We start from the raw sequence: 14,562 nt of genomic DNA on the forward strand, positions 1-14,562 counted from the left end.
GTTTCTCTGAATTGTTGTCTGCCTCTGTAAGCTCAATTCTTTGAATTACTGAAGACAAGCACTGTTGAATGAATCTCAAATCAGCAATATCAGTGGAACACCTCTTTGAGAAAACTCACCCTTGTTAGATGAGGTACTAACTTTAGGCTGACAGCTGCTTATAGATCTCAGATATATTTGGTCCAAAATTCATCAGAGCTCTAACAGTGCAGAGAGTAACTACATATGTCCAAACAAACCCAGAAAAAATAAAAACACTTCTAAGCATATTAACTGAATCTCCACTTCAGTAATAAGACACCACTGAATAAATATTCAGATGACTGACACACTTCAAGTCTAGTACACCTGGATGAAGATTCTTTTTCAGGGATGCAGTGAAACAAGTGCTTTTTTATTGTTAGTGCCTTACTTCAGTGTTATGTCTCTCCCTGCTGCATCTCTGCATTGCAGGGCCTCTTCTGGGTCTGTTCCGGTAGTAAATCACTCTTAAATAGTCTGAGTGCCCATAATATTGAAGTGTAAAGTGTTCTGTCTGAGGAATTGAGCCAGACAAGTCTTCAGATCTGAGAACAGAACCAGAATTTTTCTCTCTCCACTTAAAGCCTAAAACTGTTACTCTTTAAGTTCAACAAGGGCTCACCCTTAACATCACATCTGCTTTAGTAGAGACTAAAAATATAGGAACCAGAGGCACAAAGACATTATTTATCCCTAGAATTTAAACAAAACTGGAAATAATGACCACTGGAAATTAATTATGAATAATTAGTAGTTTTACAAAAATATGACTGAACGTTACAGTAAGTACTGCTTAAATTTTGTTGACATCAATCAGACAGTTCCTTGATTTTGCTCATCTTTTTTCAGATTAGTATTGTAGAAGAGTTCAATGCATCTGCTAAACAGTAGTAAATTCCTCAGTGCTGGTCTCAACATAATTTTTGCTGCATCTTTAATACTCTGCTGCCTGCACTACTTTTGATACTGAAAATTTTTTAATACTTTTCAACTGCTTGCAATCATGCTTTAAATGTCTAAATCCTGATGCTCATAACTTGAAAATATAAAATATGATAGATCAGCTATGTAGAATGAAGACCTAAAGAAGCTCCTCTACAGTTTCTGACTAAATGTACCCATTTTCAGCTCTGCATATAACACAATCAAGTTCCAAGTACAAAACTTTACAGAGCTTTTCACCTACAACTGTATCACTCTAACGTTACTTCCAATTTTTATATAAAGACAGTTTTAAATCTCATCCATTATATTGGATACACTGCATGTTCTCCCATTTTATTTGTATACTGCTCAGTGTCAAATGTTTTTTTAAAAAGGACTCAAAAGTACTTCCTGCCATTTTGTCACACCATTATTGTCACCTCAATTAGTGTTGCATGCAGAAAACAGAAAATATCTTTAAACAGAAATATTTAAATGTCACGTTTTCTTAGTAAAGCAGCTAATAAACTCTAAGAAACTCTAAGAAACTATTCCCACTGTAAAATTTAAATTACAAGCAGTTTGAGAAATACATATCAGTGGCATGTAAGAAAAGCTGTTCCATTTCTTCGTGCTTTATTGAGGCTGTTACTAACCTTGAAATCTCTGAAACCTACACTTGTTAAACATTTGGACAACCAGCCACATAAATAATTGTGAACATCACAAAAATCAATGGAAAGATATGAGTGCTGTCTTTTTGAATGTGTACATATGCAGGACTAGAAATACAAAAAGATTACAGAATGCTTTAATATACAGTAGAATTCCTCAAGATTTTGGACAAAATGAAAAGTGCCTTCTTACTTTATAGCATTTTAAGTTGCAAATTCAACTTGTAATTTTAGTTTAAAAGCTTAAAACAAATCTACTTTTCATGTGTAGTAAACAGATGACACCATACCTATCTAAAGATCATTAGTATATGTAACAAAGGAACAGGCTTTGAAGGTCTGTGTTTTATGCAGATAAAGAGAATTTTAACACAAGTTAACACAAAGATTCTCTCTGGTAATTTTAAAGGGAACTTTCCAGGATGTATGTATTTCAGCAGATGTGCAGAAGCAGTTTCATGAAGCATATTTTAATACTCAGTAGAGATAGTACATAAAAATAAGTGTTAAAGCTGCTGTAGAAACAATTTCTGGGCTGCAAGTCCTGGGAATTGTCATGCCACCTCAGAAGCAAGCTTCAGGAACTTCTCAAAGAAGGATCCAAGAATCATTGGAAAGCTATTTATTTATCTTCCTTCTATCAAAACAACAGTAATTTGTATATGTAGATATAATCAAGCCAATTTTTAAATTTCATCTGTCAAGTTGTTGGATTTTTTTTTCCAGAGTTATCTTGACTCTAAACTAAAGGAATATACATACCATGCATTCCAGTTCCAGAGCACACAGGAATTCCCATCACATTTTATGTGTTTTAGAGAATGACTGTTTACAGAAAAATTGGGCAATGCACAATCAGTGATACAGTGAGGAAAATAAACTCTACTACAAATTTCAGGGTGGAAAAAGGACAACCAGTTCCACAGATTGTTTAAAAGGGTCCCTGCACTTTAATTTCACATAGCTGCAGAGGTTTTTCCAATTTGTGTGGTTCAGCCTGTTTGGAAGTCTAGCAAAATCTCCCACGGGACAGTAATTTTTCCTGTAATATGTAAATACATACACACTGCTGATTAAAGTACCTTAAACAATGTTTGCCTGTGTTGTTTGGACATATGACCTTTATTTTGCAATAAAAATAACGAATAACATTGCTGACCTGAGTTTCTCTCCATATATAGAAATCCTACTCCTTGCACGTCAATGCAGATTAAAAAATATTTCAGAATTTTGTTCTAAAGTTTTTTATACTTATGAATTGTCTATTTGTTGTGTTATGTCTTTATAAACTATTGATATACCTCTGCTGCTGTGATTGCAGCACAGGTAGATTATCCTCAATACAGCTGTAATCTATCTAATTACTCAGAGAACTGCCGTTGCAAGGACATCCACTATTGAATTCACAGCCTGTGATTTCATTCCTATCATTAGACAAACTAATGAGGTTAAAGTTAGATCAGTTATCAATACATGTCTTGCAGTCACACCTCTGGGTTTCATTGGAGATATAGCTTGAGGAACTGCAGTTAAGTACAAAAAAATCCAATACAGGAGTACAACAGGCACAAAGAAAGAGAGTAATTGGAGCAGGGAAACTCTGGATTGATTTGGCAAAATCAATCCTTAGATCACTGAGGGAAAAATAAGGAGAGATGATTAAAACCAATCTAAACACTGAAGTTCATTAATCATAAAGCATTACTGAGGAATAGACATTGCTGAAAGAAATAGTAAACTTGAGGGTATTAATCCAGCCTAATTTCATTAATTATGTTTTACTTCAGATTTTGTTTTTCCTCAAACTATCAGGCTTTATCTGGTTGACAGTGGAACCAACTGTTAAATCTCCTCTATGTCTCCAGACTGTGTGGGAACTTGATCCTAATATGTCAGGTTGCCAATGCAGTGAAGAGGAGGAAGCAGTTTTGTTCAGGAAAAGTGTTATCAGTAGGACTCTTACCTCACTTCAAGGTGCCAGTCCAAATATTGTTTTGGTTGCATTCCTTCTGGCCATGAAAAATGCAGTAGCAATGGAGGTTTTTCACCTGAGTCCAAAAGCTTCCAGACCTTGGAAGGTGGTATAAGCTTGTAGAATAAGACAACCATATATATGCAAACAAATTTTTCAGTAATTCCTATGTCATCATGCAATGTTAAGTATATAAATTTTAGTCAGTATTAGATTTATGTCCTTATATGCATTTCATACGATTTTGAACAAATCACTATATGCTGACAGATATTCGCATTGTTCTCTTTTCTTATTGTCAGCCTCAAAACATTACAGTGGCAGTTATATTTATATTATTTATATTATATTTTTATGATAATGTAAATAAATTTCATAATGCTTGCACATAAGGAAGTTGGAAATAATAATTTATCAAGGTCACAAAAGTTAGGTATACATAATGGTTTTAGAATCAGCTGTCTTATCTCATACTTAAGGGTACCTCATAATCTGTTGTCTGTGGCAATGACCTAAAGGTCTCATTCCTTCATTTCTTTCTCTATGGCAACTGTAAAACTTTGATTTGTAGGAAATAAAACTGACATTCTTCAGGGTGACTAATCGAGTTAGAAACCAGGTACTTTGGTTAAAAATGCAGTCCCTTCATCTTTTCGGATGCTATTTTGTTCAACATAAGGAACACAAATCAACTTTCTTCATGAAGAATTATGATCTTAATCTTCTGAGTGTTCAGCTGCAAACATACTTCCATTCTGGATCACTGAGTACAATTCTGTATTATGAAAGGAGACAAAAAAAAGTTATTGTCTTGGTTCCTCTCTGTCATTTACACTTACAATATTCAGAGCAATTTTTTTTTAAATTTTATTTTCACATAAGGTGAAATACTTTCTTGCAGGAAAGTTTATGCAAGTACATTTATTTGCATTTGAAAATGTGTGGTATTCTTCACTATTCCTGTAACTAGTCAAAACCAGACATTCAAAGATTAATACAAAATGAGGTCATGCACTGAACTGCACAGGGGTTGATATGCATGTATGTATGTATATATGTATCTATTTTCTGCAAGTCTCCAGTCTGTTAATGTTGCTTTAAGTAAATAGACATAGCAAACGTACCTTGGCTAACACCAAATGTTAGCCTGGGTCAACTAAGATCAGCAAAAAGCAATTACATTCATGTTTTGGTTAGAACTTCCAGTTATTTTCTTATCTTTCTCCATGAAATTCCACCATATAAGGAAAAATGTGCCTTCTCTTTTAGTCACCTTTGAGCCCAAAAGTCAGCTATTCTTTCAGAACAGGTATACCAGAAAGGGAAAGAGTTGTTCCATGTGTGTCAGACAAAATGCTATCCAAAACCTGCTGAAATAAGCATCAATTCAAATCAGATTTTAGTTCTGACTCTGGTCTCCAAAAGGTCAAAAATTACTTCTCTAATAGAGTCTAGTACAGCAATTATGAGTGATTGAGACTTTGCATCTAGGCAGAAAAGAAGAGGCAGATTTAATTGCAGGCAAAGGGCATGAAGGGCCCTTCTTTGCTGCCTGTAAACATGACATTGCGTAACATGAACTTGATACTTGATTCAGAGAAACATGTAAATAAAACATATATAAACATGTATATGAAACATGTATATAAAATAAATGAGAAGGAGATTCCCTACTCCACACCTGACACTCCCACCCCAGTCCATGCCTCCTTATCCATTTCCAAGGGAGAAAAGGACAGAATAATGTCGTGACATTTTGGAAGGAAGATTATTTTACACGGACAAATTAAATCATAGAATCATAAAATGTTTTGGGTTGGAAGGAACCTTAAAGATCATCAATTTTCAAGCCCTCTACCATGGATAGGGATACCTTTTACTAGATTAGATATGTTGTTAGAGAAGACATTAAAAGACACAATGGATCTCTGAGGCTCCATTGTAAAGGCATCAGGTTTTGACACTGAAGAATCCATAACTAGTGTACCTTTATTTCCTGACTTTCTTCCCTATTCATCAATTTTAGCCTTATCTAAGGTAAAGAGTCTGAATTATTTCTGCTTGTTTGCTGTCAAGGGATTTTGTAAAGCCCCTACATTTCACTCGTTAAAAACTTTGTCGGTCAAACTTCTGATTTTTTTCCCCAGGCCAAGTTCTGGCAAACTCTTAATTAAAACTGCAGTTAAATAAATTGAGACAGAGTATTTTATCGTGGGAAGTAAACTTTAAAAATGTAATATATTCAGTACATTAATTGTTCTAGCAGAATAATAATGACCATTTGAATCTATTTGATCTGTGAAATATCAGTGTTGCTAAATTAGATTTCTGTCTCAGAGTATATCGAGTATGTTTTCAAAAATCATTATGACTGTCAAAATGCAAAGGCACAAAAGAAACAAGGCAGAGGAGAGGATTAAATAAAAAGTTTTAAAAGCTTCTAGAGAACCTGTAGAATAATTTTTCTTTCAAATTTCTTTACTAAATCAAATTCGAGACCGCTGCATTGAGAAACACTTAAAATGCCAGCTGCATATAAATGGGAAACAAGAAGTTAGATTATTTGTGGCCTGACTTTGCAAATTTGAAGAATCTGTGATACTATATGAAGTTATCAATCACAAACAGAAATGTCAGAACCATCTTTAAGTAGGGTTTATTATAACCAGTGAAGCTTAACTTATCTTTATGGAAAACATTTATTCTTTTATAGTCTATCATAACTATAGATGAGCAAACAATGTTTTCATTGGTGAGAACCATTTCTTTATACTCTTCTAGTTATGTTTTCCTACTCCTGGATTCAAGACTAACTGAAACAGTCCTAAAAGAAGCAAAGACAACTATAGACTAAACAAGCACCAGCACACCTTTTCCAATACACATATGGAAAAACCTTAAATTCAGGACACTTATGAGTAAAAATTACTTAAAAGCTCATTTAATGAGTTCCTGTATCTACTTATAGCAATTTCTGTGGTGTGTTGCACCAAACAGCTCAGAGAGTGCTCATAAGGTTTCAGAAAGCACAAAGAAAATGAAGAAAATATTGCATTAAATTTAGATCAAATAACAAATTACCCATTAATGTCAATAGTAAATTTAACATTAGGGACACTTGACAGAGGTGGTCAGGGAGATAATGAGAGTTGCTCTGCTACGTCTCTTACTTACAAATGAGAAATAATTGTTCAGGGATAGAAAGTCACATTGGTTTTGGCTGCAGCAACCACGAGATGTTGGAGTTTGAGATACTGAGGAAAGGGAAGAAGATCAATAGTGTGATGTCAGCCATGGATTTCAGGTGAGAGGACTTTGGCTTCCTTTAGGGACCTGCTTGTAAGAGTCCCATGAAATACAGCTCTACAGAGAAGACCCTCAGAGGAGAAGGATTGAATATTTGAGAGGAGAACATTTGAATAAATTGTGGTTTATGCAAGTCCATGGACCCAATGAGAAATACCTGCAAGTGCCAAGGAACTGTCCAAACTCATTGTGAGGCTACTGAGAATTATCTCTGAAACATTGCAGTGATTAGAGGAGATTTTGAAGAACTTGAAGATAGGAAATGTCATTACTACCTTCAGGAAGGACCAGAAGGAAGATCTGGGGAGCTACAACCCATGAGCCCCAGGATTACTGGAATGTGATGGAGCAAATAATCCCTGAAATAATCTACAGACATATGAAGGACAAGAAAGTGATGATGAGTAGTCAGCATAGACATTGAAAGGGAAGTCATTCCTGACAAACCTGATAACATTCTGCAGTGAGAACATGGATTTAGTGGACAAGGGAGGAGGCTGGACATGTTTTATCTTGATATTAGTAAAGCTTTTTACACTATTACCCACAACATCTGATGAAGAATAGACTGAATAAATGGACTGTGAGATGAGCCAAAAATTAGCTGACTGCCAGTTCAAAGGGTTGTGGATCAGCAACACAGAGACCAACAAAAAGACAGAGATGAAGTCACTGGGTTGAACAAAAAGAAAGGCCATGTCTTACTCATGGGGAAAAAATAACCTCAGGCACAAATACAGGCTGGGGAGTTAGTAGAAAACAAGCAGCTTGTCAGAGAGGGAAATGAGATCTTCATGGACACCTAGCTGGCCATGTGCTAGGAATATATCCTTGGGTCATAAAAGGACAGCAGCCTTATGGATTATATCAGGAAATACATCATCAGGCCAATAGAGGCAGTTCTCCCCTTCTGCTCAGGGTTTTTGAAACACATCTGCAGTGCTGGGCCTAGTCTGAGTCTCTTCAGTGCCCAAAAGACATGGATATAGTCGACTGAGTCCAGCAGAGTAAAAGCATTAAGGGCCTGGAGCATGTGAGAGTTTGAACTCACAGGGGAAATATTATTTTGTGTATATATATATATATGTATATATCTACCTTAGAGGAAGGGAGTCAGGGTTCAGAAGACAGAGGCAGATCTCAGTTTTGCCCAGTGCCAGGACAAGAGGCAATGGACACAAATTGAAATACAGGTGGTTCAATTTAAGTACAGATTCTTTGTGATGTGTGTGGTCAAACGCTGGGACAGGCTGCCAAGGCAGGTTGGGGAGTCTCCATCCTTGGACAATGGGACAATGATGTTTTACACTGCCCTCAGCACCATACACCCACTTTTAGAGTATATTCTTCAGTATCTTCAGAGAGGGAAAAACTTTTCTAGGTGACAATACTAAGAAAATGATGATTAGCTTTAACCTGTTAGCATAAATTGCAATTTGTCTTTTCTGAATCCTGCTTTTAATATATGAATCTTTATACTTTTTATTATTTTATTATTATTATATATTTTGCGTACCTGAGACCTGTCCTTCATGGAACTTTATGACTTAAAGTACAGCAAAAAGACTAGAAGAAAACAATTACATTGAATTTTCTAAGCCACGTCACTGACTTACTGAATGGTGCCACTTTATGGCAAATATAACAATTTTGAAGAGTTTTATGTTCTTACAGTGATTATAATTGGAAAAGAAGAAAAGAAATAGGGAAGAAGAATGGTGAACAACCTATATTGTTTAAAAAAATTATTATTTTCTCTTTAAAATATATTCTGTTAAAAAAAATACAGATAATCCTACTTTTCCTAGTTTATTGTCCTATTCCCATCCCCAAAGCGTTTAAGTGATTTAAGTAAATGAAAGGAAATACTCTTTTCTCACTTTCATTTCACAGATTATTCAAAAACTGGGAATTCCATGAAGTATGATATCTGTTGAATAGTCTTCAAAAAACCCATAAAATTTCATTAGATATCCAGTAATGTTTGTGTAAACTAACTTTACCTTTACAGAGGTGGACATTGCAATTGAATCTCCCAAAGAATGTCTTTTTTGTGTCACTGTTGTCAAACTTAGAGAATTTTGAGCTCTTTTAGAGACCGTTCCACACCCTGCTTGGAATAAATCAATAGATATATACAGTGATTCTCTATTTGTTTTTCCTTTTGTATATATACACATATCTTGGGCTGTATCTTAGCCTTTAACCATGTTAAATACCAACAAGCAAGAGCTTAATCACAATATTTCTCACTGAAAGACCTTCCCAATTCATTATGTCTAAATAGTAAAAAGCTAAATCCATGAGGCATTATTTTAAAAACAATTCTTAGCAGAGCTTAATTTGGCAAATGTCTGAAACACCCCTAGAACTTACATTTCCGTCATGCAGAGAAATACAAAAGAAAAACGTTTTCTCCTCAGATCTTGTCCATATTCACATCTTCCTATTAAGCTTCTCCCATGTGTGTACCTGGGTACTCAGTTTGCAATATAATGTCAGAGAGGGTTTGGAGACAAGGAGGCAAGACACTTAAAAATAAACCTTCCAGTGCTACCTGTTTTTTAGAGTGGTGTTCAGGCTTGGGCATTTTAGTATTGCATTTGTTTTTAAATGCTTATGGAGCTTTTTGTGTGTGTGTTTGGGTGGTTTTTTGGGTTCTTTTTTAATAAAAATATCTTTATATTCACATTGAACACACAAAATGAGTTACCCTCATGTCAGCTGGCAGCAGAAAAAATTTTAAATGAAGTCTGTTCTTAATATCCAGATTAAACATCAAGATATTTCTTAAGTAATTTTGTTCTTCTGCGTTTCGAGATGCACATTATAAGGTAAATGTAGGACAAACACCCTACACTTTATATGAAATGTAGTGGTCCCACATCTCACATTCCAAGGTGTTCAAATACAGAGGCTCTGGAACCTTTTTCCCTGGAAAATAATTAGAACTGGACTGTTTAGGGCCCTCTGCAGTCACTGATTCAGTCTGCACAGGAGGCTGGACTAGGTGACCTCTGGAGGTTCCTTCCAAACAAAACTATTCTCTGATTCCATATGCTGTGCAAATTTTACACAATAAACTGATAAGCAGAGTTTTCAGGCCCAGGGACATTCATTACTTATTAAATGTTAGTGATAAAAAGAACAGGAGTCACATTTTTTTTTCAGAAAAAGAGATTATATGCTTAAAAGATTACCATTATATCTGACATTTTATCTCAAGCTCAAGGTGTCAAATTAACAGTCATAAGCTTTCTGGGTATCTTACTTGACAGAGTATGTGTTTCAACTCATCAGTGGTGACCAAATCATTCTGTAATGTTCATTAAATCAGAGAAAGCTAAAAGGTTTATAGAATAATTATCACCTTTACATATCAGGCTCTACACCACCTTCTGGAAAGAAAGGGTCCATCAACTAATCTGACAGGAAACCTTCCTTAAAGGACATCTTTTCACTCAAAGACCTTTGGAAAGTCAGCAATTGGTCACTTCCTCAATCTTCCATGATGTAGTCTGACATTTCTTATTAACATTAAAAGACTTGTTTATATGTGTTAATACCCTTGGCCCTCCTCCTTATTACAACTTTTCCAAATAAAACACTTCCTCCCTGTTTCTACTTATCCTCCCACTGTAAAGTGACCAAAATGGAAAAACTACTTTATTGTAAGGAAAGTACCTTTGAAGCATGTAGCAAAAACCAAGAAACTGCATATTAAAATGGCTGCTTGGGTGAACTTCATCTGCCAGACTTTAAATATTCAGTTTCTATTGCCAGGTTTCTAATGATTTTTTCATTTGTGTTTAAATCCCCAGACCCATGGGGTACAAACCGTTCTGGGGACCAGCTGTTACAGCAACATGCATTTGAGTGGGGATGATTAGAAATAATCAGAAAATAGCATTCTCTTCCTGTTAAAATTCTAGAGAACTAAGAAGTTGTTCCACTCTTTATTAGGAGAAGGCAAATATTTAACTCAAAGTTTCTGATTTTATAAACCAAGAGAAAACTACGCAAAAATGAAAAATAAACAATAACCAACCACCATTGCACCTGTTTAGAACATTTGAAATTCAAATTATCCCCAAATTATATCATTATTGTAAACCTTGCTTTCTGATATGCAAAAGCTGTCCTAAACATTTGATCTCAACTATTCTTAAAACCCTTTTTACTGTCAGAGTGGTTCTAAGTCAAATCATTACCACTGGAATGGAAATAGGTCTCTTCATCTCCTGAAAACACCATACCATAAAAACAACTTCCACTTCACTGTCTGCTGATCTATGGGATGTGTGTGTGTTTGGCTTAGCTGGCTTTTAAATATTTTAAGTGTATCTGGAAACAAAGGTGTCTGCTTCCTTAAAGATGGCAGGCCAAGGACCTTCTCAATGCAAAAGGGAAAATAAGTAAAGGAGGAAGACATAAACAGGAACATAACACTGAGATTAGCTCCCTTGGTTAGAGGCTGGTGCTAGTCATTCCAGTTTTGTGGTTTCAGTCCCTGGATGGGCCTTTCACTGAAGATTTGGACTTGAAGATCCTTGTGGGTCCCATCCAACTCAGAATATTCTGTGACTCTGTGATACAGAAACACAAATGAGACCAGCAAATGACAAGGGAGACACTAATGAGAACCAAATCTGGTCATTTGTGCTCAATGGTAAGGGCACCAGAACATGGGAATGTTCATTTCAGGACCATTACCTGACTGGGGACATTGTCCAAGGGGATGGCAAGGAAAAGGGAGAAACCATGAACAAAATATACAAAGACACAGCAGTGACAGGCAAACACAGAGGAGACAAGGCAAGAAGCAAACCTGGTCAGTCACACCCAGGAACTGCAAAGAGGGGCTTTGCAGCTGACAGGGATGCAAACCTGAGGGTCCAGAGGGTTGATGGACCACTAGGACTGTGCAAAGCAATGGACTGTGCAGCAGAGGGGGACTGGGGAGAAACACAGGAAAGGTAGGCAGCAACTGATGTAAAAAGGGATGATCAAGAGTAAAATGGGTTGGTCAGGATGCTCTTCTACCCGAGATCTCTATTTGATCACTCCAGCCCGTCTTATCTCTTACTAAATCCTTTTTCAACTGCATCTCTGCATAATCTCACTCTCTTTTCTGGATCTGTGTGTGCTGTCAGGATCAAGTGGTGACAGCTGCAAAAGCAGATTTGCCTTCAACAGCTGGAGTTAGACAGGCATCAGCTTCTGCATCCAGTGAGATCTCAATCCCAGCCACTGGGATGAGAATGGAGTGTGTCCTAAAAACTACCCTCAAGGAGGATGTTGGAGGCCAGGGAAGGGCTCAGAATAGGCAGCTGGAGCAGAAACCTGGGTCACAATTCATATGACTGAATACATCTCTAGTTTTTTCCAAGTGTGTCCTGTGGTAGTGTACAGTCACTAATTTAGGTCATTAAGGACTAATAACCATTAAAAACTATACATAAAAACTAATGGTTTTGTGTATACAGTGAGAGCTGGGGTAGGAATGACCCATTAGCATGAAGGTATTTTTATAGAGCATTAGCTGAAGAAAGCTTTGTTTTAAAGTCTCAAAGCGGACAAATATTTCAGTCTTCTTACCACACCTATTATTAATGATCTCTGATATATCCCTGCATGAATACACACAAACATATACATAGATTCATATCTATATATATATATGTAGATATACCCAGTTGCAACACTTCAGCTGCTGAAGCAAATGTATGCCTGCTGGAAATGGAAAAAAAAATGCAGAACAAAGACTGAATTTGGTTCGCTCTGTTTGGTAGATACAAGTTTTTCTTCTCTTAAAAAAAACTCCAGCATCCCTAAACAACCAGCTAACATTTCAACCACAAAGATTAAAAGCAGTACAGTGAAACCTATCCCAATGGTTACAGCAATTATTTTTCTAGAGTTAATTTGACATTCTTCCTAAGTTACTGATGTAGAGCCCAGAATTTACTGTCATTGTCTTGTATCTATTGTCTTTGTGTCAAAAATATAGAGATTTATTCTGCACCATCTCTGTAGACTGAAACAATGCTGCTACAACCACATTGTTGAACTGCATGCTAAAAGCTGCTTGTCCTCTCTGTGCCTTTTTAAACTCTGTCACTTGGCAAGAACTTTCTTGCCAAGATAAAGTAATAAAAAGTAAAATGAATAATGATAAAAAGTAATTCATTATCATCAACCTTTTTCTTCCTAAGAAGGCAAACTGCTAGGATTATCTGTCCCACAGTTTTGGCTGTGCACTGATTGTCATGGATGCAAAGGCTATGCAAACTCTCTAAAATTTCATTTGTTAAAAGAACCCCACAGTTTTACTTGCAGGGATTAATAGTAAACCCTCTCCTGAAGGAGCATTCTGAGATTAAATTGCAGGTTACATTCACAGTTTTGTCTTGCTAGTTTTAATTTACCCACATTCTGTTGGTGGCTTGCTCTGGTGACTGTAAAGAAAAGATTAGCATGCTCAGAAGTGCATATAACTTTGTAAAAATAAATGCAGCTTTTGTATGAATTGTTTGCATTAGTGGTTGAAGATAGCACAGGAGATAGGAACAACACACACACACACAAAAAGGTATAGTCACTAATAATTTTCTGTACTTCTATTTCCTGGTAAATGTAATGTGCAAAAATGAAAAATTATATTCAATGAAGCTTCAAACCCATAGCATGGGGCAACACGAAATTGTACTGTTCCCAGGAATTGCTTCAGGTTATATTCTGAATCAAATCAGTTCTATGCTTCAAGGAGAGCAAATCAGTTTAGTTACTACACTACCAAAGGAAAGAATGTAGCATATGTTATCCCAGATCTACTGAGCTGTGAATACAAAATATGGATAGAGCTAAACCTAACACCCTATTCAGCCCCTATTACAGAAAAAAAAAATAAATTAAAAAGTCTGCTACTTTGAGGCACGAACAATAAAATTTTTGCTTTTCTTTTAAAATGAAAGATATTTTTCCTTTTTAAATATATTTTATTCTATATATTTCAAAATTTCTCTCCAAGCTTTCTCCATCTCTCTTATTATTTGCTACTGTCTGCTAAAATATTGAGTTGTAATATACCCATTCTTGCACCTCAGGCAATTCTGGTTCTTCTTTTTCTGTTCTGCATATAACCTAGTGTGGATAACAGCTTCAGCCTGAGATGGTTCTTTTATCTTAGTGGCCACTATACTTATTAAATTAAAAAACCCAGTTCTATACCAGCTGTGCATACCTGCTGTGCCCATAACAGCATGCTTTATCTGAGCTTTATAATCCTTCTCTAATAAGCATGGCAGAAAAAGAAGAGATGCTAACAAAGTAAAACACATGGGGATTAAAGAACTCATTAAAATATTTTCTGATTATAGCCCCCCACTAGGCATAATTAAAACTAAGTATTAGAAAATCCCCTAATATCAATATTGGTATGACTTTCTGCATACTTGTTCTTGACACAGATCAATAGTAAATACCAAATTAACAATCATTTTAAGCCCCTTTTATTGCTTACTGGGGGATTCATTGCAACATCATTCTTAATTCCACAGGTGGGCTCTGTGGCTTTTCCCTGCCAGTCAGACACAAGTTCAGCCCATCTGTGAGCCTTTTTTGACTGGAGTCTGAAGTTTCCCCAAGGAAAACAAAAATCCCTTC

The sequence above is a fragment of the Pipra filicauda genome, unplaced genomic scaffold (genome assembly GCF_003945595.2).
Source record: "Pipra filicauda isolate LSUMZ 115617 unplaced genomic scaffold, ASM394559v2 scaffold107_size2268652_pilon, whole genome shotgun sequence".
Classification (NCBI taxonomy): Eukaryota; Metazoa; Chordata; class Aves; order Passeriformes; family Pipridae; genus Pipra; species Pipra filicauda.